Below are 27,751 nucleotides of genomic sequence, written 5' to 3'. Positions count from 1 at the left end.
AGCTCGGACCAACCTTGCGGCAGGTGGCCGACACCTGTAGCGCCCGCTGACCTTCATATGCGCACGAGGCAGGCTGGGCTCGCGAGGGCACCGACTGCGCATGACCGCGGGTTCGCGACTTTCTGCTGGAGCGGACAAGTACAAAGAGGCAGCCGGTAGAGCAGACGGGACGAGTCGTGTACCGCGGGGGCGAAAGCAGGACCACGTTCACTTTGACGCCATCCGGACGATTTACCCTCCGAGAATTTGACCCCGAGGACGAAGAGTTGAACTCTCAGCGAGGAGGAGTCGCATTCAAGTCCGGAGGGAGCTCGGGAGACACTCCGCGTCGGTAAGTGACGCGCTTTGCCGACGCAGCGAGGTCTGATGAGCGCCAGAGATGTGCTAGATTCTGCGCCATTTAGCGCGTTTAAAACTTGTGTTGTTTTTTGCGCTGAAGCACGCGAGCACGCGCGAGCCTCTAGTTGTAGTTCCTCGGAGCAGTTCGGCGGGTCTCCTATGCCTGTTCTGGGTCAGGTGCTCCCGCGGCGACCAGACCAGACAATCCCATGAATCGCTGCTAGTTAAGCAGGATTATGTTTAAAGTCGTATGGTGTTTGTTGTAGCTGCTCGTCTGGGTAATCTGGTGCCTTTTTCTCAACCCCCTCAAACAAAGCTTGTTGGCGCCGGACAGGTGGAGGCGTTGAAGTGCTGCGGTGCGGAGTTGAACTTTGAGCTCCAGGTGCGGGGAAGTGTGCTGCGCGCCTCTCGGGAGCCGAGGGAAATGTTCCTCACTTAAAGATTGCACTTGGACCCTTGCTCAGTCATTTTTTTTTTAAGGATTTTGCACTTTAAATGTCATTCAGACGCCGACCTGCCTCTCTCATGTGATCCAGAGTAATCCCTCACCATTATGTGATCCACACTGACTCATCTCTGCCATGCATTTAACAGCTTCAATCAGGTTCCACCACAGATTTGCACGTCCCCAAACATCCTTACCTCAGTCCTCTAGGAGAACCATTTCTTCCACTCTGACCATTTTATGTCATCCTTGCAGCGTGAAATCGGAACAAAAGTGTCTTTATTGGCTGCTGTCATCAACTTTAAAATGTTGCATGCAGTGTAAATGAAGCTGCTGTCATGTCTGTTGTCGAGCCTCCACACCTTACAGCAGGGTTAGTTCATCCTCTCCTCTTCCGATTTGACCTGCCACAGCCCATTTTCTCCCTGTCACAGGTTGAAGCAGGCAGATGAAAGCTCTGGGAAAAAGTTGTGGGGGGCTAAAGAATTTTGGGATCAGGGTAAAGGGGATATAGTCAGACCTGGATGGTGGTCCCTATTGAGCTAGGATCAAATAGAGGGCTCTTCATCTTCTGCCGGGCTCAGAGGCTTTTCCACTTTCTCGAGATAAAGCACTGAATTGATATGTCAAGGGGAAGAATATGAGCTCTGTAACAGAGCTTTAATGAAATTCTTTGGCTTCCAGTGTGGCACTTCTGGCACATCCCTGAATCCATTTTTCTGCACTTGGGTGTAATAAGAATAGAGATTACAAACGGTGCTTTCATCCAGGAGAACTAACAAAGCATTCCTTCAGCTGCAGAAGTACGAGTAAGAAGGTAGATCTTTTGTACGGTCACTTTGGGAAATATCATATTTTCTATAAAACACTTGTTTTTTCCAGCTCTACTTGTGTTCATCTGTGTTATAATTCAGTGCTGCCATCCTTATCAAACCAGCGCTGATTACAAAAAATTATCTATATAAGTGATAAGATAAGTCATCAGGCACCAAAATACTAGGCACCTAATTCTTTACACAGAACGGCACTGAACACATATTGGGAGACATTTTTTCACAGGTGGGGGAAATATCAGAAAGCGCTCTCAGTTTAATACAATACAATTCAAAGGCTGCACATCCACGAGCTCCAAAATGATCAGAGTGAACAGTTTCAACAAGAAATAAGCGTTAAATCTCCTTGAAGATGGGATTTTCTGCAGAGCTGTTGTATTGCGCTGCATCACTTTCAGCTAAGTGCACCTGATAAACTGGTGCTTTATGTATATTTGTCTTAAGTGGCCTAAGTGGTGAACTTAAATCTTGGCTGGAAATTGTTTTCTTTTCAGCTCAGCGGTCCTTTGGCAGTAGAGCCAAAAATGTTGTTTTGGACACAGCAGCCAGCAGCTATATCTTGTTTTTTGTGCCGCCAGCATGGTGCACTGTATACGGGACATTATGTCTTCAAGGTGTTATCTGTCTGCGCGTTCTGGACGATCAGTATCTTGGAAACAACATTGCTGGCTTTAAAGTTCTGTTAAAGTCATACTTTTCTTGCAGTGTATTTTGACCTATGAAGGAAAAGCTGCTTTTCTTCGCAACAAGTTCATTGTATAATTAAAGTGCTTTTTACAGCCACTTAAGAAAAGCATAAAGTATCTTCTAATTAAACCACTGTTTAGGTTAACTGATGGCTATTTATTAGCATATATGCATCACTTTGATTTCAGTATATATGCAGCTCATGTGCCTTTTGTTTGTTTCGCTGGCACATCTGAGCTTGTTCGCACTGTAACAAGCTTAGTGTTAAATCTGTACATTGTGCATGTCCTCCAGCAGCATGCAGAGCATTCCTCAGCCTCCCACTGGTTTCCCACTCACACGTAAGCCGATCGGGTGGGAGTACGGCCTGCCGTCGGTTGGTACATCAGGCTTAGCAGCGCTCCGGGTCCACATCGTAAGGCCGGCCGTTCAGCCTTTGTGGCACATATGGCAGAGGTCTCTCAATTAACACCTTGGTGAGATGACCCCACTGTCCACACGATCAAAGCTGGGCCCCCTCCTGCTCACATGTGTCACCCCCAGCCTCCACTGCCCTGTGATTATCACTCCCATCCCTCCTGAGTTTGTTTAGAGAAAATGACTTCCACTCCACTGCCCCGTCTGAGCTGGTTGCACGTCAAATCTGGCCCTGCTTTTCTTGCGGCTGTACAGTTTTTGTGGAATCCTTGCCGTGGTGTTTCCTCTGTAATTTCATGCAGAGGGGATGCTGAGTTGTAATTTTAGCTTTGGTCGAACATCTGTGCATGCTTCCGTCCCATTTGTGCTTCTCTTGCATGTTTTAGTGCTTAAAATACTCACTTTTTGGCTTGAGAAGATGAATTTTTCTGTGAGAACTTCACCCTGATGAAGCCACTCTTACTGGTCTCTGTTTTTGACCGTGGAGCTGAAGGGACTTGTTACAGCTGTTCAGGTCTTAAAGTGTGGGATGAAGACCTACACGAGCCTCAGGGACTGCCCTGTTATTATGAGATCAAATCTACTTTGAACAGTACATCCACTGAAACGAAACAATCACAGCTCCCCTGCAAAGACTGCACCGCAGTGACAACTGTACAAAAGTACAGATTCGATGAAGGCCAAATCTGTTTTGTGAAGTATTAGATTAGAGGTCATAAAAGTAGCCTCTATAGGCATAAACCTGTAAAATCTAAAATAACAAGGCCAGTACGGCAGATTTTAAACGGAGGACAAAAAAGAAAAGTCAAGCTTCAGGGAATCCTCCTAAAAGATTTTCGGGGCCCTGGGGCAGCTGCCAGGCCAGCCCCGCATTGTTTGCAAATTTGCTGGGAAGTCATTATTGGAGTGATCAAAGCTCTGGCAGAACTGCTTGAAAATCCTTTTAAATCAGTGCTTAGAGGCTTAACAGAGTTCGAGATGGCCTGGGATGGATTTGGAGAGTTTAGTGTTGGCTGAGTTTGGCTTTTTCATGCACTCATAATACAAAACAAATTAGGTTATTTAAGTCCTGTTTACCTCATCAAATATTATTTTAATTTTATTAGGTATCGTCGTCATGGGTCCTAATATGAGTCCTTGTTAATTTATTATTCAGAGTTTTTCCCGCATTGTGCAGCTGTTTGGCCCACACTATGTACGAAGTAGTGTGAACATGCCTGTTAGCTAGTTCACAGCTAACTAGTTTTTGTAATCTAGTGGAGACTCCAGAGAGTAACTGGTCCCGGCCAAGAAAAAGTGTGCCAAATAAACCCCCGTGAAACATAGGTAAATAATTTTTACACTTTTGTACGGATCAATAATTAGTCAAATGGGATAATTGCTAATCAAATAAAATACTGTGTTAATTATTGAACTTTACAGGTGCTGTTGGGAAGATTTTGTTGCTGTTGGACAGAACCAGGCTCACTTTTTTCTCCTGTTTCCAGTCTTTATGCTAAGCTAAGTTAGCCGGCTGCTGGCTGTAGCGTCATTGGCTATTGTCAAGTATTGACAAGAAACCTAATCAGTGTATTAAAGTGAATAAATTAGACTGCTGTTGAGATTGTTCGAACCAGTTAAATTGATTGTTAGATATTGTAAGTATAATACAGTGAAATACAGTAAGACTGTTAGGAAACGTTCATTTTAACAACTGAAGTTTCAAACTAGCCAACTCTGACTGTGGCTTATTAACCAACTCTACTGCGCCTTTGTGTCTGTCCAGCAATAGCTTGATGAAAGGAAGCAGTTGTCTTGCTGGTGATGTACTTGATAACCTCTGTTGCCTTTAAGGCCCGAAGGCCCCGTTAGTGGCATCTGCTGAGGTTAATTGATGTTCTTGCAAACTTCCATGTCAGCTGGTGCTTCACTTACCTTCATTAAGTCATTACTAAAGGACAAGCAGTGTGCAAAACTGTGACATTATCTATCTTGGCTGAAATGTTCCCTGCTTGTGACGTAGATAGGCTCTCCTCTTGTTGAGGGTCTAACCACATGGAGAGCTGTTGCATGGTTCGGTCCTGCGTGCTTCAACTTGTGTGAGATTTCTGTTGGCAGGAAAATTGTGGCGGCGAACATGAATGAGTGAAGGTATTTCTCAGTGTAGCTGGGATTAACCCCCGGCTAAACCTTGAAGTGTATTTCACAAAGATGTTTTGTTTCCTGGCATGTTAATCCCTTTCTTTCATTCATGCCTCCTCTCAGTCATCATGCGCTCTTTATTTCAGAGATGACCACAAGGGATCATTACCATTTTCCAACTGCAAATCAATTTTGTTTAAATGAGCGTTGTAAATTGTAGATAATTTCATGGCGAATTTCTGTTCATTTCTTTTGAGCCACTTTCACAACTTTTACAAATCTGACCCTCACTAATACCTATTGAGTTGTCTGAATAGTACTTTTGATAGATATTTTGACCTTCCATACCCACTGAAATGAATTAATTTCACCATGAAAAGATGCAAGTAAAGACACTCTGCCTGACAAGGCATGCTGTAAATCATTGTTTTGATATTCGACCACAATGGGAGGAATGGCAGAAAAAACACAATGTGGTGAAGCAGGGAGCTCCTAAAACCCCTCAGTTATCTTTCACTGCCTTACCCATACTTCAGGAAAATGCAGATTATTTTCACGTTTCTTCTATGCTGAAAACAGCTGATCTGTCACACGCAGCAGAAGGCTCTGCTAATGGTATATTGTTTTTAGGCAGTGAGGGTTTCTGGCCTAACTCCACCTATGTGCCAGGTGCATGGAGAAGAGAAAGGCCGTCTTTAAGTCAAAACAGCAACATGGTAGTTTTTAAGATCACAATAAATATTTTTGTTAATGCTGGAACTCTTATACATGCACATTGTACACACAGGGTATTTCCAAGTTTGTACAATAAGGTAACAGTTGTAAATAAAAGCAAAAATACAGCAAAATATTTTAAACTTGGCTCAAGAAAAAGGAGGTCAAATCATACAAAAATGCAGCCTGCAACACATGTTTAGATCAGCCAGCATACATGCCAATAATGACACATGAGAGATCAGCCGGCCATGTTCCATGTTTCTTCATTTGTGACCGTTTTGTTATGTAGGTGACCAATCAGGAACTTGCGTGAAGCACAGAAGTGGGAGCAGAGCGGGAGTTCGGCAAGTGTAGATGCAGAGATTGAACATGCAGCTGCAGAGTTGTTTCATTGTAAACTACGCTGGAAATGTTGAAGAAATTGCGCCAAATGCAACCGTATGGCTCTTTTTACCAGTTTTTTGACATTTAGCGGCTTTTTCCAAGATGATCGTCAAACACAAAACTGTGAAAATGCTGCATTATGCATTATGAGAGTCATGGACCAGCTGTGTAAGATGATGGGAGTCGTTGCCCTGCTGAAGGTACGAAGGCGTTCTCTGTTTCCACACACTGAGTGATGTCAGTGGATCTGAAGTGCTGCAGAAATGACTGTCAACACTCGTATTTACAAATCTTCCATGGCTGCCAGACTCAGGAGGAAGAGTCAGTGCGTAGAAGCAGCTCACCCTCCGTTTGACACGATCCCCTGAGGACTACTCGTGAATTAAATGCACGTTGTCTGAAAAAGGGAGGAGAGAAAAATCCTGCCTGTTTCGTGTACGTTAAGCAGGACAAGGCAGGTGCAAAGGGAATTTAGGGCTCAATTGATATTGTGATAATCCCTCAGCTATGCGGGCATGCACAGACTTTGCCTGTCAAGTTGAGGCATTTCACAACAAGGCAGGCTGGGCAGTCTGATTGAATTTAGCCAGAACTGAACCCTCATCAGGAGAGCTAACCAGCCTTAAACTGGTGGCATGCCAGCCATGTTTAATAAAAGTGCCATATTCTCTTTATGAAATGACATACTGAGTGTTTTATTTTCCCCAGAAGGCCCAAAGTCAGTGAAAACCCTGTGCTTCCTCTGTTAGTTTTGGTAGATACAACATGCACTGCAGTGGCAATATATCACAAAAAGATAATAAGGTTATATATTTTTTTGGAAATTATTTCTGAACTGTAACCACTGTGGCAATTAAACGGTAATGTAACTTCTTAAAAAGTAGAATAACAGTAATAAGTAAAGCAGACGCTTTCAGTTAAAAGGCTCAAGAGGTGCAACAAACAATAAAAAGTCCAGACGTCTGTGGAAAGAGCGTACACTTGCTGATGTTGGGTTTAAAATGTTGTTTTGTTTAGTCCCTCTCAGTGGGTACAAGTGTGTGTACCATTTGATCCCATACGTAGGTGAATCTCTGATGTCTTTTAATTAAGACAGCACTACATTTAAAACCTTTCTGACTATGCTCACCCTCTGTGGGCTTAAAAGGTGGCTTTGAAAAGTTTGTAATTTGCTTCTTCACAGAGAACACAAGCTGTGGGCTGCTTGGGTTTACATCTGTTGCAGTGCAGTGAAATCGACCGATATGGGTTTTTCAGGACCGATGCCGATTATTAGTAGTTAAGGAGGCTGATAACCGATATTTGGAGCCGATATTCATTTGCTCTGAAAGTGTAAAAATTAGTTGTCTGCTGTGGACTGTAGTTCTCTATGGACGATCGTCTCTGTAGTGGATCCTACCTGACTATGGTAACCCGTTTCTTTTTTTTTTCTTTTTAAAAATAACTTTATTAAGTCCAAAAGAAAAAAAAACAAACAACAAACACCAACAGAACAACATAAGGAAAACAAACGTTTAAAAAAGTAAGAACAGTGAATACATACAGGCCAGTGAACTGAATTTCACAGGGAATATCAGATCAGGGTTACTAATGCTGCAGAGTGTATGTGTTAGTAGTAGTTAAGGAGGCCGGTAATCAGAGTGGATACCTGTAATTTTTATATAATAATATGATTATTGTGTGATTATGTGATCATTTTGTGTGCGAGCAGGAATGTGCCTTGGCTTAGGTCATGTTGTAGTTTTATCCTTTTGTTCCTGCACATGTCACTGAAAGAGTTGTTTCTTGGATAAACAGAACTCAAGACTAAGTACAGTAAGTTATTAACACTAAATAGGTTTTGGTCTCTGTACAGGCATGGTGGTACCAGACCTGACAGTCCTTCTGCAACAACAATAAGCCTCCAGGAAGTCACTGTCCACAGCTGTCATTCACTGCGTGTAACTCCCACTAAACTGCAAATTGTCCTTTTACTTATTTGCTTATGTGCAGGTTAAACAGACAATATTTGACTTAGTCAGCTTTACGCTAAGCTCAACAAAGTCATCCTGACTGTAGCTCCTTACTTAATGCATGAGGTTGGAAGGCTTTGTTTTGAGCATTCGACTGCGCTTCTGTGACTCTCATTCACAGATTATCTCCATGTTGTTTGATGTGACTTATGTGCAGGTGGGACAAGAGGTTAGTTGTGTTTCAGCCTGTTGTGACTGACCAGACTTTTCAGACCTAAAGCACATGCATGGGGTTGAAGTAGCTCCTCTTTCTGGTACGAGCTCGCTGTTTTTGTCCCCGCTCTGTGTCACCTTCACTCTCCTATATGTTTCTTTGTGTTGCCCTCATGCAAATTTCCTGTCTGCATCGTTGTCGTGTGGAAGAACACAAGCATGGTCCAAATGACCAAAAATATTGCCATAAAGAGTGATTTGTAACACAACTTCATAAACGTTGGAGCATAACATGAAATGATACATATTTCTATCATGCTTGATGTGTGTTGTCACATGACACAGCCCTGCTTTTTTTTCCATGAGAGAGACACTCTTAGATTAGTGTTTTCTCAAAATGCTCAACTATCCCTTTCGAGTCATTTTAGGTCCTTCCTTTCATGTTCTAATCAGTCAGGTCAATTTTATTTGGATAGCCAAATATCACAAATCACTATTAGCCTCAAGGGGCTTTCCAAGAGCAGAAGTGATGAGTCAGTTAATCGATGCAATTTTGATAATTGATTAATGATCTTTTAAGCACCAACTAAGCAATTTGAAGACATCACCTCAGGCTTTTGGAACTTTTGATTGTTATGTGACAGATTTGACAGATTAATTAATAATAATAATAAAATATTGTTAGTCTCAGCCCTGTCTTTAAAGCTTGTTTCCTGCCATGATAAAAATGCACTATTGGATTCAGTCCACTGTAGCTTAAACCACAGCTGAACCTTGAAGGTTGTGCGTTTTCGTTCTCAATAGATTTTAGTTCAAGTATCACTTTATTGACAAATAAGACGTACTTTTACCTGCATATTTTGCCATGTGTAGCTTTTTACCCAAAGGCTATTGGAAACGCCCCACTTTCTCCACACTTCCATTGTCCTGTCCACCATAGAAAGAGTTGCAGAATTTGTCTCCTGCCAGGGATGCCACTGTTTACGGCTGAGAGAACCCCAGAGCCTCGGCCCGCAAGTCACCAGGCCGCTCATATTACAGTCTCCCTCCCTGGCTGGTGTTGTCAGGTTACTGTGTGTGTCAGTGTGTGTGTCTGAGCGGCTGTGTGTGTCTGAGCGGCTGTGTTGTGATTGGCTCGTGCTCTGCCGTGTGAGACGGCGCTGGGTGACGTCCCCATGTTAATCCCACATTTCTCTCTGGGATGTTTCCTCTTCTTGCACTGGGAGCTGTACCGTGAGTTGCAGTTGAGGGAAGTGCTTTAAAGAAGTAGCTTTGAGGCATTTGAGAGCAGAGGAAGGTGAGTGCAAAATGTGTTTTGAAGTTAGTAAGTCAATTCTACAGTTGATAATACAACTGTTGCGTTGTTTTCTGTAGATGTCCCTGCAGCATTAAACTCTTATCTCCATGCAAAAGATCACTTCCTGAGAGCTAAAGATAAATGCACTAATGTAATAGATTACCAATGTTGTAAATGACATGCCATTGTTTCTTTCATTAGATTATCCACTATGAACATGCATGTACTGAAACTTGTAAAATTTCACTCATTTTACCCTTTGAATGGAATGACATCGCACTTTGTATTGATCTGATTGCAATAATACTGATGAGCCAGAGCCGCACATTTCATATCTGTGAGATGGTGTAAACTGGTTCCAGGGTTCAGTCAGGGTTTTGGGGGTGTGGGGTGTCTGTTGTGTCTACAGCTGCTGCTCTACACATTCCCAGTAAAGATCCAGTCACCTCAAGGCTGGCTGGGGCTCCTCCTTTTTGGCTGGTATGTGCAGCTGTGTAGAAAATCATATATTATTGAGGCCTTTTTAACAAAAACACTGCCTTGGTGCTCTGGCCTCTTCGGTTCAGTGTGCTTAGGCTGGTGTGAAAGCTGTCAGTTGAACTCTGGTTCTGACAAAACATGCACCTGTTGAGGTGGTGTCAGACTGTGGTGCTGTTCGTTTGTGGTATGAAGGCAAAATGGACCAACCACAGGATTTTATCATGGCAGCTATGTGAGTTCAAAAACCAAACTACTATTATTCACCCTGCCATAATGTTATGGTACAAAACGCCTCTTTTTACATCCTGTTTTGACCCGTCATTATCCATACTGTGTGGTTGAGTTCCAGTTTGGACTAAGAATGCTCATACTCAGTTGTTTCTGTGACACTGGAGACCATACGTTAACATGAAACACATTGAAATGCTGCATGATGATCTGCTGGTCACCAGCTTTTGCAGCTCCTCCACCTTATAATGTTGTTGTGTTGCCTGCTCGTGTTGCATCGAGCGCCAGTTCTTGTTAGGATGGTTCTGTAGGATGTGGTGCCTTGAACTCTCTGACTTGATGTGCTTGGCAGTACAACTTTTCATCAAGCCTGTACAGATTTTCTCTTTGTTTTTCGTTTAGGTTCATCTGGTTCTTTCTTTTAAATACGTTTGCAATTTTGTCTGCAACTCACCTGCAGTGTTTTGTAGTTCTGGTTCTGACTGTAACAGCACTATATGAGGATCACTCATGCAAAAAAGATGTTTATTTTGAGCTGCACTTTTTTGCTGTTTGCTGTCCTTTCATTATTTTTTTGGTCTAATTGCAACCAAAGGCCAGGAATTGGTTGCCAATATCTCAAAATGGTTGCCAGTGGCAACCTTGCAACCTTTACTGGCATACCTGATTTGTTTTTAGAGTCGCACATTGTACGTTTTCTTCATACTTTGAACGTTTACATGTTCTTTAGTCAGTATTGTGCCCATTCCATCCTCTTCGTTTGCAGCACTGTGCAGCTCTTTTTATTTTACAACAGATATTTTATATGACTGCATGTATGATTCCTGAGGTTTGCACTACTTGCTCTTTCTTTTCTCCTAAGACATTTATTGTCTGTTCTGCACCAAAATACCAAGGCAAATTCCCGGTATGTAAAAACCTACTTGGCTTATTGCACTTTAACTCACCACATGTGGCCAGCTGTGTTCTTAGTCAAAAAAGACTGTGAGGTAGTACTTTTCCATGTCAGCATGCTAAAATGCTCACAGTGACAATGCTAACATGCTGATGCTAAGCAGGATGCTAAGACGTGCTGTTAGCATGGCTTAGATCCATCACAGAAAGACAAACAAAAGTGTGAATCTGATAAAACAACCTTGTTATATGCTCAGAATATAGGCCGAAAGAAAAGATGTGATTGGAGATGGAGGGGAGGTGACAACCGCTGTTAGGCCTCTTGTTCTGTACTGAGTTATACAGTTGTCATGTTTTTTATCAGATATACTGTATTTGCAAGTTGGGGAAGAGTCTACATCCTCCTGGAAGTTTCTACCCGGACACTTGGGGAATTGTCCTGTGACATTACAAATGCGGCTGTTTCAACAAATGGCGCAGCCATGACATCAATCCTACTTGTATTATTCCTTTCTTCAGGAAGACAGTGGCATCAGTTCACTGTGAAACACATCATGATAAGGACTCACAATGAGCTTCCACTTGACATTTTGGAGTTGAGGCTTCCAGTTAGTTAAAGTGAACACTGACTGTTTATTTAACAAGCTGTTACCACATTCTTTACATTTGACATGAAGACATGACACCGTTTTTCCTCTAAGTAAACATTTCATATTTACTCGTCGTGACAAACTAGTAGGAAAATTCAGTTCAGGTGAACACTCTCAACGCTCTGACGTGGTCCTCAAATCAGAAACAAAGCTTTTTTTTCCCAGTCAGAGGTCTAACCTGTCTGCGGCCACATGCCTTTGATTCTGTGTATAAACATCTTCTCCAAGATGGCTAGGCGTTTCTCAGTAAACTGTTAAACTGCAGCAGTAAATTATTTCCTCTTGCGGTCAGTGGGGCTTTGTTTACAGTGGAGACTGACTCCCTGGTGACACCAGTGATCTTATCTGCTGCAGTTAAAGCTACCGTGCACATGAAGGCCTGCTGTCAGCACACCACATGGGGAGCGTTTTAATATGAGGCTGCGTTTGCAGGAGGCCGTATGTCCACATCCTATGTTAATTATAAAGAGGAAATACTCGTAATCTGTAATCAACACTTCAATGATTGAGTGAATGTGTAATGATTTGCTGTTTTATCTTGATCAAAGTTTTTGCTGATGCTTTTATGTGTTCAGATTATTTTGATGAGTGAGAAGTCACTGCTGGTAGTGCAGTGAGCGATGTCTACAGCGCTTGGCTGTGTGACTTTAGTCCGAATCACCGTGCTGTGGCGAAGTCAGCTTGACAATGGTGCTGCACCCTCTCAGGTTTCAGTTTCCACAAAGTGAGGGGCAGATCACCATGGCAACGCTGTCCACAGGTTCCCCGACCCATCCCATGTTCCTCCTATGAGGAGTGTAGAGGTCGCTTCCTCTGCCGCTTTCTCAAGGATTGTTTTTGGTGCAACCTCTAATAAATGATCAGTTGAGCAGTTTTTCCATCAATAGCGTGCAGCTTTTTGTAGCTTTTTAACTCAAGTGCTTGGTTTTTCCCCTCTGAAGCTAGAGATGTGTTCATTTACCACTCCCTGCATATGCACAGTATATGCCAACCACCCACTTCATGTATATAAATTAATCTGTAACATTACCCATTCATCATTAATTTGCACTATTTGGATTTGATTACAATCTACAAAAACACTTGCCTTGAAGTCTAAAGGTGTATGTTGTCGGTCATTGTTGCTTTTTATACATATATGTTTATATAGCCAACTGTTTTTTGTTTTTTTGTTTTTTTACATACTTGTATGTACAGTGACTTGAGTAGTGTGTATTCATCCCCTTGTTACGACCTGGAATTCAGTTTGAATTTGCCATTTGATTAACACAACATGCAAAGTCCTTTTATATCAGGCATTCAAATAGAATATAAGACAGACAGTGAGTGTAGTGTTTTATGTAGGAGATGATGAACTGTAGTACACACAGCAGGAAAACTGCCATAAAAACAATTGTTGATCTGGTGTGTTTGAATGAGGTTTTTTTTTTTTTATAATTACATACTGCAATATCAACATGATGTGATGACCTAACAACTCTCTACCTTGTTGGGAGGGGCGATTACTGATCAGGACGCTGCTTTTTTGACATAAAAATGCTCTAAAGGTTTTACCAAAGCAGTAACATCATTGACATTGTGTTGTATTATTTTTTTCGGAGCATTTATTCTAGTCATTCTTGTCATTGTGTAAAAAATGTCATACGTTATTAGCACTTTTTATTGAGAGACGTAGCCTTTTACGGCAAAGGCTTGTTACGGTCTGCTGACTATATAATAACTGAGACTGTACGTGGGTAATTCGGCTGTCTCAGCTGCCACAAGCACCTCTTTGATAGTGCTGTCATAATTTCATCAGGTGTCCTGCACAATGACGTCCTAATTTCTGGATGGACCAAAAACTAGTCTCAGCAGATGATGGTGTGCCATTAAGATACTTAATCACCGAACTGGTTTAACAGGCTGTTGAATGTCAGCCTGTTTTGTTTATTCAAATTAAGAGATGGCCTTTACTTTTTTATTACCTGGGTTTATTATTTGAGTTCTTCGGACACAAGGCAGCTGTATAATATGTAGCTGACATCGGTGCACGGATCCCTGAAGCAATGTTTATTATGTAAATTCAAAGACGATTTCATTAATGATTATTAGCTATGGAAAATATATATGACCAAATCTGTACCTGCCGACCTTCATATACCAGTAATATGGACGCTGCCTCTCTTTGCACAGCTACCAATCAGCTAGCTCCGTAAGCTAGTGAACAGCAGTGCCAACGAAGCTACATTAGCCATGTAGCTGTTGTTGTACATATATGTAGTCCAGACAAAATAAGTAGCCTCTCCTTTTAGTTATTTAGCTCAGCTAAGAAGATGTTACCTCACTAACCTGCTAACAAGCTAAGCTAACATGACTTGTTTGCTCTCTCTGTAGTTGCTGAGCAGTAGCTAGCTGGTTAGCAGACAGGGACTTAGGAAAAAACCTCAATGAAGCAGACTTTTAAAGGGCTTTCAAGAGTAAACCTTTGCTATAATTAATGTAATGTAAAATGTAAAAATACAAAGTCAACCGTGTTAAATCCCTGTAACTGTGAGTAAAATAAATTGTGGTTTATTGATATAAAACAATGGTTAGTTTCTACCTAAAGGACGTGTTGGTGTCTCCAGCTTGTCTGAAAACCCTGCAAAATGAGTTTATTTGTTTAATATTTTGGCATTGCAGAGTGATGGGAATCACTTTTCCAGTGAGCTCATGTTTAGACAGTGTTTTAGCCAATAACAAGACGTGGCAGTATAATGTTTCCTTGGCAGGTTTTGACCACAGATGTATTAAATAATGTTTGGCAGTACTAATTTATCAGTTGCTTTTTGTTGATACAGCCACCCTCCCTTCCTCTCTCGTCCGTTTTGCATATTCAGTGACATCTGCCACCAGACCTCTCCACCGACAAATGCTGATTGTTCCTGCCCTCCAGCGTCACTGAAATAATAGCAGAGCACGGGTCACCACTCCAGTCAATATTTGTTCATGGGCAGCGCCTCCTGGGCAGGGGCTGTGTGTTTATTAGAGACGGTTAGTGATGCTAGAATCCATAAAGACTCATCAGGTGACCTATTGGTAACCTGCCAATAATTCTTTTGTCCTTTAATATAAAAAGCAAGATAATGCTACCGGCAGTCTGGCTGTCTATTTTCAAATCTAAATTTCAGCCCCCAAAATATTTTATAAATCAAGTAGAATATCCTGTACTGCCAAATGAAGTTTAGTTGAAAGTATGCTGCTTAGAAACTTCCAGAATAATAAGAAAATGCCAAAGATGATGTCCTCAGCACTGCAAACATTGTCAATCGAAACTAACTTCAGACTCAAACCAGAGATGTTGCAGTTGTTTTATATGCATCATTCCCACCAATTAAAACCATAATGCTGCTCAGTGCATGCACCGGTTTAATGCTGCATATTTGTCTTTTATAGTTAGCAGTGCTGAATCTCCAAACATTGTGACACATTATTGAACTGATTGGTGGACACCTCTACATCAACAAATCATCTAATTCACTTCAAAATACGCAATTTTTATTTTTTATTATTATGACAGTAGCTGTCAAAACCTTCACTGCCACGGTGCTACATGCCAAAATAGCTGCTTTGTAATGAAGCTCATTGGTATTCACCTGCGTAGGTCCATAAACCAGTGATTTCTCTTCCCTCTGGCTACTAAAACAAATCTGATTTTGATCCAGTATTTACATTTTCCTCTCACAAAATAAATGGCCAACTCTTTGCCAAGTAAATACTCAGCAGAGCTGTTATTAAGCTGTTACCTAATACACCGTCACTGTGGGTGAACTGGCTGAATGCAGCCAAACTGACAAAAATAAGATTTAAATGCACAAATGTTTGAAGCACATTCTTCCTTTGCAGCAGATACATTTGCTATACAATTATTGAAAGTGCGGGAATGTCGGGTTTTGTTCAGAGCCGTCAGTATGAAAGTATGAGAAACATGAGTGTTAATGAGCTCCAAAAGCAATGCTGAATAATTTTGACAGCACTGAGAGAAATGTTTTTCTTTTTCTTTTTTCACCCCCTGTGAATCATTCCCAAAGGTGACTGTGAAAATTCCCAGAATACCTTGCAAGTTAATCCCCTTGTTCGCCAGGAGGATCCCCACTTCCACCAAAACAGAGGACGGCCATAATGCCACAGTGTTTCCAGTGGAATGTGTCTGCTATTGTCAACCAGGATAACTCCCACTGGGAAGACACCCCCCTCCTCAGCCCCTCACCCCTTCACTGCCAACACAATACAATGTGTTGCATTCTACCTATGAAGGCATGCTACTGTTTTCGTAGCCTATGACCCCGTGACCGCGAGCTGAAGCCAAGATAATGAAAAGGATGATGCGGAAGTCATTAGTTAGTCCCACAGCTTCCTCTGCTCAGCGACGGCTGGGAACCCGCACTTTTATTTTTTTAAACACAGAGCTCTGCCTGAACATACTGGAGCCAGTATTTACTAGATTCAGAGGTCATTACATATTTACATGTTAACAGACGTCCGTTACTCCACCCACTGTAATCTCTACTTGTGTGACAAGAAACAAATTCACACTGAAGTTATGGCATCTTTTATACGTGGGGCAGCAGCTAAGATTTATTTTCATTATTGATTAATCTGCTTATTATTTTGTTTCTCGGTGCCAAAGGTGACGACTTTGATATGTAACTATTTGTTTAACTGACTGATTACAGCTCTAATTATTTGCGTGATTGATTAATCTGCCTGTTTTTTTCACTTAGGTCATCAAAGCATTTAGTCCTAAAAAGTGTCCACCGGTAGAACACCAGGTGTTGTCTGCACATGTCTGTTTGTTGTCTCATCAACAGCCTTAAAACCCAAAGATAATCACTTAACACAATGATGACAACTGATTTCCTGTTTGTCAGCTGATTGGTTAACTGACTAATCATCTCAGCAGTGCTGATCCACACTCAGGCAGCAGTTTGTTAGGCACACCTGGCTAAAGCTAACACAGTTTCATACAGCAGTTATGGAATGAAGTCGAGCTTCGTGAAGGTTGTGATATTCTTGTTGAAACTGTTTTAAAGAGCTGTTGACTCAACTTCCTGATCTTTCTTCCATCATTATTGGTTTATCTGTGGGTAAATTTTAGGGTGTTTCCCAGAATATTGTTCAGCTGAGGTGGAGAGCCACTCGTGTCCTGACTCGTTTCATCTTTTGGTCAGTTTAGTCAGTAGTGGACACTCTCTATCCACTCATCCATATAATATATAACATTTGCTTTGTGAAACAGGACCTATTTTCCCTAAACATTAATGTTTATTTTTCATAATAGTGTATAAATGTGGTGCTCTCTGTTTCAAGCAAGGTGGTCCATCTCTGCTACATAATGTTGCAGGAAACCTTGAACTGGCCATTTATCATTGTTAATTACACATGTGGTAAGTCTAAAGTTTTCTTTTTGTTTAATGCCGATTTTGTTTTCAGTTTAAAGCGTTTGCTACTGCTGTGAATCTTTGTCTGAGTGGGTTAAAAAAAGATTCAGTTTTCACACTCTCTCTTTGTTCACCTGGAGTAGCTCGTTCCCTCTCTGAGACAAACACCCATTTGCTGTTTTAACGACTTCCTGAAGCCGTTAGAGGGAGTTTTGTGTATGAGGACCGGCTCTTTGTTGTCGTTCTTTGAGAATGGAAACTGCCCAAGTGTCTGTCAGGCTGTTGGTGTTGAAGGACACACCTCGCAGAGACTGCGTGTGAGGTTTGTGTGTGATGCAGTGTTTTTCCATGTGTGCGTGCGAGGCTGCGTACGATCCCTTTTTGTACAGACAGAAATGTCTGTACAAACAGAGAACAGAAAACTTCTGGTCACATTTCTTGTATTTGTAAATTTTAAAAGTATTTTCTGCCAATTTTAGACTGTTTGGACAGCATTTAACTTTTCGCTATAAAGTTAAACAAAAAAGGATTTAATATGTTTTTATTTCTCAAAGTAAAGGAACAAAAGCTTTCCTGTCAGCACTTGCCCTGACTTTTTTTTTAGTAAAAGGCAACTTTTTATCAACTATTCTCCAACGAGACAGGTTCCAGAGTTAGACATGTCAGCAGTTTTGTTAACACTTTGTCGATTAACATTTTGTTAATCGTGTCTAATATTAGATAATGAGATTTTCTTGTTTGAATGTTTTTTTTTTTTCAATTTCTCGTGGTCATGGCACAGTGGCTGAATTTGGCGTGTCACCAGCTCTAACCACTCTTTTCTGTCTTTGTTCTAATATTTCCTCGTTGCGTCCCCCATGGGAATAAATTAGACTTTTAAATTTGGGACTAAAGTGGCGTGTGGACGGCTTTGAGCGCTGTCAATGAGGAAGCCCGGGGCCGCTAACAGGGAGATAGAAGACAAGGGTTTCCCTTTGGAAGAGGTCTGTGCCTCATCGCTACTGTCATGCGACCCCTAAAAAGACTCCCCCCTTCCTTCCCCACACAAACCTTTTTATCCCCCCTTCTCCCAGTGGAACAAATCATTTAGCTGCCACCCTAATGGGATTAGTCCTCACTCTCTGCCTCCCTACCTCCCTCCCTTCCTCTCTTGTCTTCTTTCTTTTCTTTCACGAATCCATCCTTGAGCTCGTCTCTTCTGGGGCGCTGTCTCTGGAAAAACACAAGTGGTTCGTCTCAATGACCAGCTTTTGAGGGGGGGAAACGGTGAATTAATGAGGAGTAAATGGAGGATTTTAGAGCTTCGGCCACCTTGCTTGGCCTCTTTCTGTTTACTGAATTTGTTGCTGATATTTCCTTTGGTGTGATCTTACAGTCTGTGCTAAATGCCCCATAAACTCTAAATACACTCTTAATCACAGTTGCTTTATCATCACAAGGCGTCCTAGCGACTGAGCAGGGATAAGGGAGAATCCCCCAGATTACCATGCTTTGATATCCATGATGACAAATGACATTGATGCCCGTTAATCAGGCCTAACCACTGATGTCACTACATTAAGCAGTGTGGTCCTGACGTTGCCATGATAAACAATGAGGCCAGCTGAGAGCACGCTGACAGGATCACAAAAGCCAGGCAGCGTCAGGGCCAGCTGGGGACAAGGGGGTCCACAGATGGACATGAATATATTTTACATTACATTTAAATGTTTTTCTCCTTTCTTTTACAAAAGACCCTGCGATAAGAGCAATGGTGGCAAATAATTAGTGGCAACATAACAATTAAAGGCGAGAAGAAGGCCCAGTTACACCTGAAAGTGGCCCACTGAAGTTCACGTCTTATGGGGGAACCTTTTCATATTTTTCATGAAATGTGAAGCCGTACAGGCAGTGATTGCTTTGACGATTCACTTTTGCTGCCTTTTTTGAAGTGTGGACTTCTTGCAGGACTAGTTGCTGAATGAGTATAACAGGTGAGCTGACAGCTTCCAAACTAGAGAACAGGAACATGCTAGGACAGCTCATTGGTCACAGTAGTGGCCTGAGCCTCTAGCGTCTCAGTGCTGTGATGCTTGCGGTCTAATAGCTAATACACTACGATAGTGTCCCTCCAAGGTCAGCACTCTCAAGACTGCTCACTATTGGTGAGGGCTGCAAGTATGTGTTCATCAAAGTTGAACTTGATGTAAAAGTTTTGCGTGGATGTAGTTCACCCTGGTGAGTGACTCCACTTATGGTGGTAACTCAGTTTAAAATAACTGATTTCAACACAAACTTCCACTGTTTTAAACTCTGGCTTGACTTGTCTGGTCATTTCACTATCAACAGAAGACCAAAACCAGCAATAGATTTGTGCTACCATTAAGTTCTGTCTGTTTCGCCAACCTTTTACACTTTATAATCGTTATAATTAATGTTTTTTCATGAAAACGAACAGCGAGCTGCAGGAAAAGATGACTTACAGAACAGACACGATGAACCTGTTTAAACAGTGACCTAGAATTGTTTTTAACCTGTTGGTCGCCTTCTGTCCAGTGATTGTGAGATTTTGATCAATAGAAACACTGCCTGCTGTCAGAAGCCAAGCCGTCGAATGGCTCAGATAAAATGCTTCGCTGGAAACAGTCTTATCTTTTGGAGGCTGTTTCATGCTCATCTTGTGGTTGAAAGCCCCATGAGGCTGGCAGGTCGCTGTTCCCAATGCTTGGCCATCTTTTGTTCCCAGGACCTGGACCATGGCACAGCTGGGACCGCAGCCCCTCGAGATGAAAAACCGGCTCTTGAGGGAGTGCTGATTGATTTTGAAAGATCGCTCCATAAAAACATACCCAGATTCTGTCATGTTATTCATCAGTGTGACGGTCGCAGTCCTTCCTCATGAGAGATTGCTGTAAGAATATAGCTTTGAAAGAGACAAGAAGTGGAGAAACATCTCCTCACAGTTTGCGTATGAGCAGCACACAGAATCTGTACTGTGTACTGAACTGAAAAACCATAAGAGACAATGTCTATAAGAGAGCATGAGTGTGTGAAAACTAACTAGGAAACAACATAGAAAAAGTGAAAGTAAGACTGTTTGTGGGTGTAGTCCTATTTCCAAAGTTACTCTGACCTGGAAACCTGCCTTATCTACAGCCTCTGGAGTCTCTTTCATCTCCTTTCCAAAGAAGCATCAGTTGTAACAGTGTGCCTTTACCTGATAGTACTTACACGTTAGCTGACATCAGGTTGCATGCTTGCGTGACAACTTGCTGCAAAAGGATGCTTCCCCCTCTTGTCATGTCTATGCAGATTTGGATCATTATGTGTCCCAGAGCAGCAGCTCTCTCCATACATTAGTGTAACCCGTCGCCTTCCCCTGGCACTAATCCAGCGCAGCGCGGCCCGTGACTCATTAACACCATGACTGGTCCAGCAGCCCAAGTGTTTATGGTCTCATCAAGACAGACGAAGTTTGTCTGGCTCTAAAAACATTCCTGACATAGCTGCCTGTTCAACCAGCAGGCTGTTTCAGACATGTGACTGTCAATCACTGCTGTCACCAAACACCAGTCTAATAGAATAATGGTGATAATCTGCTGCCCTGTGGGCCACTGGTTTCTCTATGTGTATTGATGAAGTGGTTGTCAGTGGGTTTTTTTTTTTTATAGAGGGGCTTCAGGCTGAGTTCGGGGTCTATCGGTGAAGTTTGGTCAAAGAGCCTCCTTTCCCTCCTTCATGCTGTCATCAGTTTAATTAGCTTGTTGTTCATTGTCTGGCTGCTGTCAGAGGAGAAGGGCAGCAGAGGACGCAGCGGTGGATCTCATTGGTCCTTTTCCAAAAGGTCAGCAGAGTGGGCTCACTTGGCACAAAAGCAAACATGGGAGCACTTAAGATGGGGAATTTCTCCCACAATGCCTCTTTTGAGAAAGCTGACAACAGAAGTGAAAGCTTTGGGAGTGCCGGTCTCTCGTTGGAGTCTTACAGACTTTGTTAAAAGCAGAGTTGTTGTGTTCTGAGATGAAGGTAAATGTAAGAACAAGTGTCAATATTTTCCTTTTTTGTCTTCCTGTCTCAGCAGAAATGTTTCTTCTTTTCTTTTTGAAGTTTGTTTTATTCTCGTCGCTCGGGCAGAAATAGATTACTACACATTCACTACAGTCAGGTAATTCTCTTTTTAGCTATTTCTGTGAGACTGTTTATCAGAGAGATATAGAGAGCGAAAGAGACTTAATGAGTACTTTTACTTTTTGGACTTTAAGAACGTGGCTATGTGGTCTGCAACCTAACCATTGAGCTAAAGCTGCTGTGGAGGACTGCAATCATAGATCTCTCAGCTCTACCTGACTGACTGCATCACGTCTTAATCCAGTGTGGAATGAGTGCATTTGTTTTGACTCAAGAATGAAAACCAAACGCTGCATTCACATAGAAATGTGATTCTTTTCTGTTGGGTTTGAACATGTATAACATGTCGATCGGTGTGCAGGACGTCCTGCTGAAGCTGTTGTAGTTCCCACACTGTCTTCTTCCTCACACCTCATCACGCTGTCATATTCAGCAGCTGCTTGTGGTCTTTTGTCAAGTTCACTTGTTGGAGTTTATATCTGTTTTTGAGACAATGGGTCAGGCCTGCTTCACAAATTCAAACTGATGAAACTTGCAATTTGTGCTTGGTCATATGGTTAAAGTCATTGTCAATATAAGACTTGTTGCACTGATGTGTATCATGCTAGACAAAAAAGCTTGATAATACATGTTCTTAGTTTTAGGTGAGACCTCAGTGCTAAAGCATAGAATTTAATTAACACAGCTATGACTGTAAAATACGTATCTATATCTATCGATAGATGGATAGCTAGATAGATAGATATTGGATTGCAAGTGGCCATGGTCTGTATCGTGCACATGTTTGGCTCATGTGTCACTCTTTTAAAATCTAAAACTTATTAAAAGTGGTCTGGACGAGCAGAGATGGAGAACAAACGGTGAACCTGAGCATTTCTCTGACATGTTCAACATCAGTCTTAGAATTTTACAGAAGGACCAAATTACAACAGAAGCATTTTGGCTGTGATCACAGTTCTGCTCAACGTGACAAACTGCAGAAACATTTTGAGTCTGCATGGTGCCCCTTTGTTGAGGGTCCCCTGCATGGGGCGATGAGAGGTGGGTGGTGTTCACCAACCCACGGCTCCCATCCTCCACCTTAGTGACTCCACTCAAGAGCTAAACAAATATGGGGCTCCAGCCTGTCCTTGGTCAAGTGCAGGCCGGACAGAGGTGGGTGGGGGAGGGTGCAGAGAGAGAGGGAGGTATGGTGGGGAGGATAAGGAGAGAGGATAAGAGCACAGAGGGCAAAGTGGTCCAAACCAGACTGAACAAGAATGACGCAGAGAGGTGCAAGAACCGAAGAGATGAACTGAAGTTTTAACCCCCAGAGGATGTTTTACATTCTGCTGTTTGGAAACCAGCTTAGCTGTCTTGGTAAGAGAGACTGTTAAAGATACAGTGTGCTTTTATCTATGAAAGGTTTGAGCTCTTTGAAGGTGCACAAAACAGGAAGTTTGATGTGGAGATAATTTTCAGACACGTGTCAAGGATGGTGGCATAAAACAATCTGTGACTGTTAATTGATTACTCTAGGTTTGGACCTGTTACCCAGACAAAACAAGCAATTTAAAGATGTGATCATAAGCTTTGGGAAAATGCAATAAGCAATTTGTACAGTTTTTGTTTATTTTTTTTACATTTTATTGACAAACATAAATCTATGACATAAGATAATATTCAGCAGGTTACTCAATATAGAAAATGATTAATAGCTGCAGTCTGGCCCCAAACTTTAAAAATAATCACTGTATCTTAGTTGAAAAGAGTAAAGCTTGTGAATGTGTGGAGCATTTTCACACTAAATGGGATTGATTAAGAGAAATATGCTTTTCTAACATCTTACATTCCCACTTTTCTACATTCTCAAAGGTGCATTTTGAAGTTTTTACAACAGAGCCACATGTTCTCTGGATCTGAACTGTCTTTTCCTCTCGGGGGCGCTGTTGTCAACAGAAGGAACTTACTGTGTTGGGAGGATGAAGGACTTGGAGGAGTGTTGTGTCCTGAACAGAGGGAATGAAATCCTGAGTCACAGCTCAGGGCAACTTCACGCTGCAGTGAGCTCAGTATGCTGATTAATGATGTACCACACAGTCTCTGGACTAAAGGGTAAAGTTAAAGTCTGGTATTTGAGGAGTGGTAAGTGAGAAAGTTGAAACCAATCCTTAGATGTCTTGATGAGGATTGATCATTACCTCAGTGACAGAGCAATAGGCAATTTTTCTTAAATTACGAAAAATTATATATTTTAAGGTGTTTTTTCGCGCACAGAGAGGGTGAAAATGATCCTTAAATCACTCGGGACCACACCCTCATGTTTTGTTCTTTGCAAATTAAATGTTATTATCTCAAACAAGCTGAAGGTTTAATCTAATTGAACCAATAAAAGATTAAACAAAATGCAACTTGGCAAAAACTTTCACTGCAGCACTTCAGAGCAGTCCCCTAAATGCAGCTGATTGGCTGTTTGGCTGTAGGCAAAAAGAAAAAAAGATGTAAATCTGAGAGCAGTAAATTGTAGGTGGAGCACAGTGCTGGAGTGTACCTGCCAGAAATTGTAGCAGAATAAATCTTATGTCAGCGCACTGAATCTAGCACTGTAAGATACTAATGTTTTTTTTTTTTATTGCAGACTTTAAGTGTTCAGTTTCAGGTGTTCAGTTGTTGTCTTGCACACCAGACCCTTCTGAGGACCCTGATCCTCTGGAGAGCAGCTGTCAAGATAAATGGTTGAATCAGATAAAGCACATTCCTGAAATAGAGGCACAACAATCAAACACACCATTCTGAAAAGTGCTCTATTTCCCAGGTCAGAGCAGTCCCTCTCTTAATAGACCTAGTAGCCGATTCTAAGTTGCACTACTTAAATCATGAACTGCATAAAATTAGTTGCAATGAAAGTGGAAAACACTGAGTGCTGTGAAAATTTTAAATGGGAGTTTGATGAAACATACTTTAGTACATTGTATAACATGTATTCTAGAACACGGAATAACATTGAGGAGCACATTGACACAGTTTTCTTGATTGTAGATATGCTTGTGTTTTTAGTGACCATTCCACCTTTTAGAACAAAAGTCAGTAAGTATTACTGACCTGCTTTACATGCCAATTGAGATGTCTGATTTAGGAGTTGGTATTATTCTTGCCCATCTCTAACTGTTTTGTGATTAAAGTCAGAGTTGGAATGAAAGAAAAAAGATTTAATGTGAGAGGATCTATTAGCACAACTCTGTATTTCGTTAAAATGCATGTCTTGTGTTTGTGTTTAGTAAACTTCCCATTACTGCAAAAACATTTTCTTAGTGCACGTGTTGTGTTTGTGTTGTGTAATCAGAAAAATGACACCTGTGTTGAGAGCAGCTTTCCTGCACAGCTCTGGTATGAGTGGTGTGTGTTTTCCATGCTGCACACGGCTCACCTGTGTGTAAATGTGTAATTTCAGAGTTCAGGTTTTGTCGTCATTTATGCTGTCCCACATTTGCAAAGCATCTGAACTACTGAATTTTAAGAGTGCAGTCTCTGCATGTGTCTCACAGATGGCCCAAGCTGTCGCTGTAGCTCCACACTCTGACTCTGAAGTTTGTTCTGATCTTGAAATAACAAGGATCCATTTTCAAGCACCTTTGCGTGGATGCACAATGAACAAGTAACGAGTTAGATATGGTCAGACAGAGGAATGAACATAATGACTGGGGTGTACGTATAATGTCTTTGATTTCCATAAAGGAGCCAAGCAATTGTTCTCGTCGGATGCTATGTTTATCCTCATGCACAAGGCCTGCGGCTGCACCAGAGGAAGAGTAGCCGGGAGTTAAAAGCGATCGCACCAGAAATAACTTGATGTGTGGCTATGCAGCAGCAGGACTGACTGAAGGTTGACTCATCCTGCCACTTTATGGACTACTGTACTGTTCTTGTTTTGTGGTACTAGACTAAACACAAAATTTCCGGATTTCACTTTTGGAGAGCTGTTGGTCTGTCAGTAGTCAGTAGTTTATTTCAGTTTTCTGACACGAAACCAGCTCGCTGTACCGATTTGTAAAGGTTCAGTGCTTGTTTTTGATATTTTGGGCGCCAGATATGAACATTTGGTGTGTGTCTTTGACTCGTCACATCAGTTATTGCAGATACATGTCCTCTATTATGGAACTGATGCAGTCCGTTGTTTCTGCACATTGCTGTTTGAGGTAGTATTAAGAGTAAATTTACCTTGTGAGGCTTCCAATTTTGTGCTCATGGCAGAACCACAGTCGTTTGGACCAATCAGCATCCTGTGAGGAACTACTGGCAGCTACAGGTGGGACTGCTCGTTTGAAAACAACACCGGGTGTTTCTAAAGAGGTTAGCATAGATGCTGCTATAGCATCAGTCATATCAGGACTGGAGAGTATTTCTTCTTTGAAAGAAGAACAAAGAACGGCACTGAACGCTTTTTTATTGATGACATCTCCCAACTGGCTTCAGCAAGAGTCATATGTCTATGTCATTGATCTGATTAGTTAGTGTATGATAGACGGTGATAGGCAGATGGTTCATCCAATCAGCTAACCAATATTTTTTGAAAGTGTTGTCCCTTTTCCAAACTGTTTCTTATTCAGTGTCCCCAGACGATGAATCCTACTGACTTTGATGAACTTCTTGCTTTTCCTCTAGTGCCACCATGAGGTGACATTTGTGGTTTTGAGTGAAATATCTCAACAACGACTGGATGAATTGCCATCACACTTGGTAATACCTTAACTTTTGCTATTGTGCCATCATCAGGGTAAAATTTTGATTTGGCCAGTATGTTGGTTCACCAGATACCTCTACGATTAATGTTCCCATCAGTCTCAACTGGAATTTATGTTTCGTGCCAATTCGCAAATATTAGCATGCTAATATGCTAGATTCAGGTGGTGAACATGGTAAACATACCTGCTAAACAGTAGCATGTTAACATTATAATCCTAAGCATGGTGACAACAACATTTACAGCCTCATGGAGCTGCTAGCATGGCTGTAGACTGTTGCTGAACTGCCTCCAACCTCTCTGGATTCATTGTCTACATGGACTAAAAGGTTTTATATTAGCCTGGGTTCAGAAAAAGCTTCCTCATCCTCCTGAACATGGGAAGTCTTTAGCCACTTGGACGTATCTGGAAGTGTTTTCTGTTCTTCCTCTGACCTTGTGACAGTAGGCCCATGAAGCAGAAGACAAAATCCCTTCGGCCAGCTTTTCATTCCTGTAAGTTCCTCCCTCCTTGCTGGGATAATTGAAAGGCTTTGAGGCAGGCTCTCCAGAGTTGAGCTCAGCAGGCTCACACAGGACATCAAAGGGAAGCGAACCGTCGGACAGCACAAGCTGGGGTCAATACCACGGCTAACGCTGCCAAACGGTAGTGAACATCAGCTTTGAGGCGTCTGGCCTCCTCGACGGGCCTGAGTCTTCTCCGTAGTCGGCACAGCGGCTTCTCCTGCAAAGCTTCAAAGGCATTTCCTAATGAGGCCCAGATGCAGAGCCGAGACGACAAGTAGCCACTGCTTGTTCTACAGTTATGCCAACACATACAGTACATGTGCACATTAGCACTTTTCTGTTCCTACTAGCACAGGAACATACAGTATTCTCTGAAGTTATGAGAGGCTTTGCTTGTCTTTTTGGATTCCGAGATACCTCTGAAGGAGACACCTGTGCACAATCAAGCCGATTATCCACAGAAAGATAAAATGCTCTGCGTGCTGCGGCACACACAGTTCGTGTTTTCATGCTCCTAAGCCCTTTTCAGAAAAATATCCCAGCTTCTCTGCAGGCTTTTTCCCTCCATTAAAGCTGTAGCCTCAGCTTTTATTAGGGGAAAAACAACCCTGTTGAATATTCAGCGCAGTGGGTCTGCAGCCTTTACAGCCCTCTGTTAACTTCTCATGCTGTTTACTGTTGATACACAAGTTAGAAAACCTGAGCTTTCACAGTGGAAAATGTGAACTGTCACACCGCATCCTGTCAGGAGTTGGTCACTTTGTATGGTAAACAAATGGGTCTAGACACACTGTGTGACATTTACACTAGCGGGAATGTCAATACCCGTGCTGATTGTTTGAATCAATAGTGGGATTTTTTTTTCTTTGTTTAGAAACATTATTGAACATTTGTAACATTTAGAATTTCACTTTTTGTATGTTTCTTTTGCTTCGTGTTTTTCAGATGCAGTATTTCCTAAACAAGCAGGAACCTTGAACTCTTGATCTGGTTTCAAAGCTGCTTTAAACTTGGTGCTAACACTCCTCTAATTTGTCATCACGTGGGTTAAAGCTGAAGTGATTCATCTTTAGTTTCACACTTAGGAGAAGTGTTTTTATTTATGTGTGGTCATCCAGGGTTTTTCTCATTGCCTCTGTGCCATTTGGACTTTGTTGTGGTCACATGGCAGCTTGGTTCACTTTAAACTGTTGTGATAGATCTCTTTGCACAGCAAAAACTTGATTTAGCACAGTTTTATACAATATTTTATACAAATAACATTTAAATGTCATCAAGTTCTATGGAGCCTGGCAGGTATTTAATCGGTATTTGATCTCTCAGGATTAACAGTTTGTATTCTCGAATCATAAAATGGTTGA

At 41.8% G+C, this 27,751-nt stretch overlaps 1 protein-coding gene across 1 annotated transcript in view; it reads left to right on the top strand.

The window, feature by feature from the left end:
- Positions 1-120: 120 nt before the first annotated feature.
- The window catches only part of kank1a (KN motif and ankyrin repeat domains 1a), a 58,825-nt gene continuing 31,194 nt past the window's right edge, over positions 121-27,751 (top strand). The window contains exon 1 of the mRNA XM_041938001.1: positions 121-331. The gene's annotated coding sequence lies outside the window, so the exon portion shown is untranslated. The remainder of the gene's footprint in view (positions 332-27,751) is intronic.

This window comes from Chelmon rostratus, chromosome 5 (genome assembly GCF_017976325.1).
Source record: "Chelmon rostratus isolate fCheRos1 chromosome 5, fCheRos1.pri, whole genome shotgun sequence".
Classification (NCBI taxonomy): Eukaryota; Metazoa; Chordata; class Actinopteri; order Chaetodontiformes; family Chaetodontidae; genus Chelmon; species Chelmon rostratus.
Note: the sequence above shows the minus strand (reverse complement) of the source record. Positions and strands in the feature narration are given on the sequence as shown.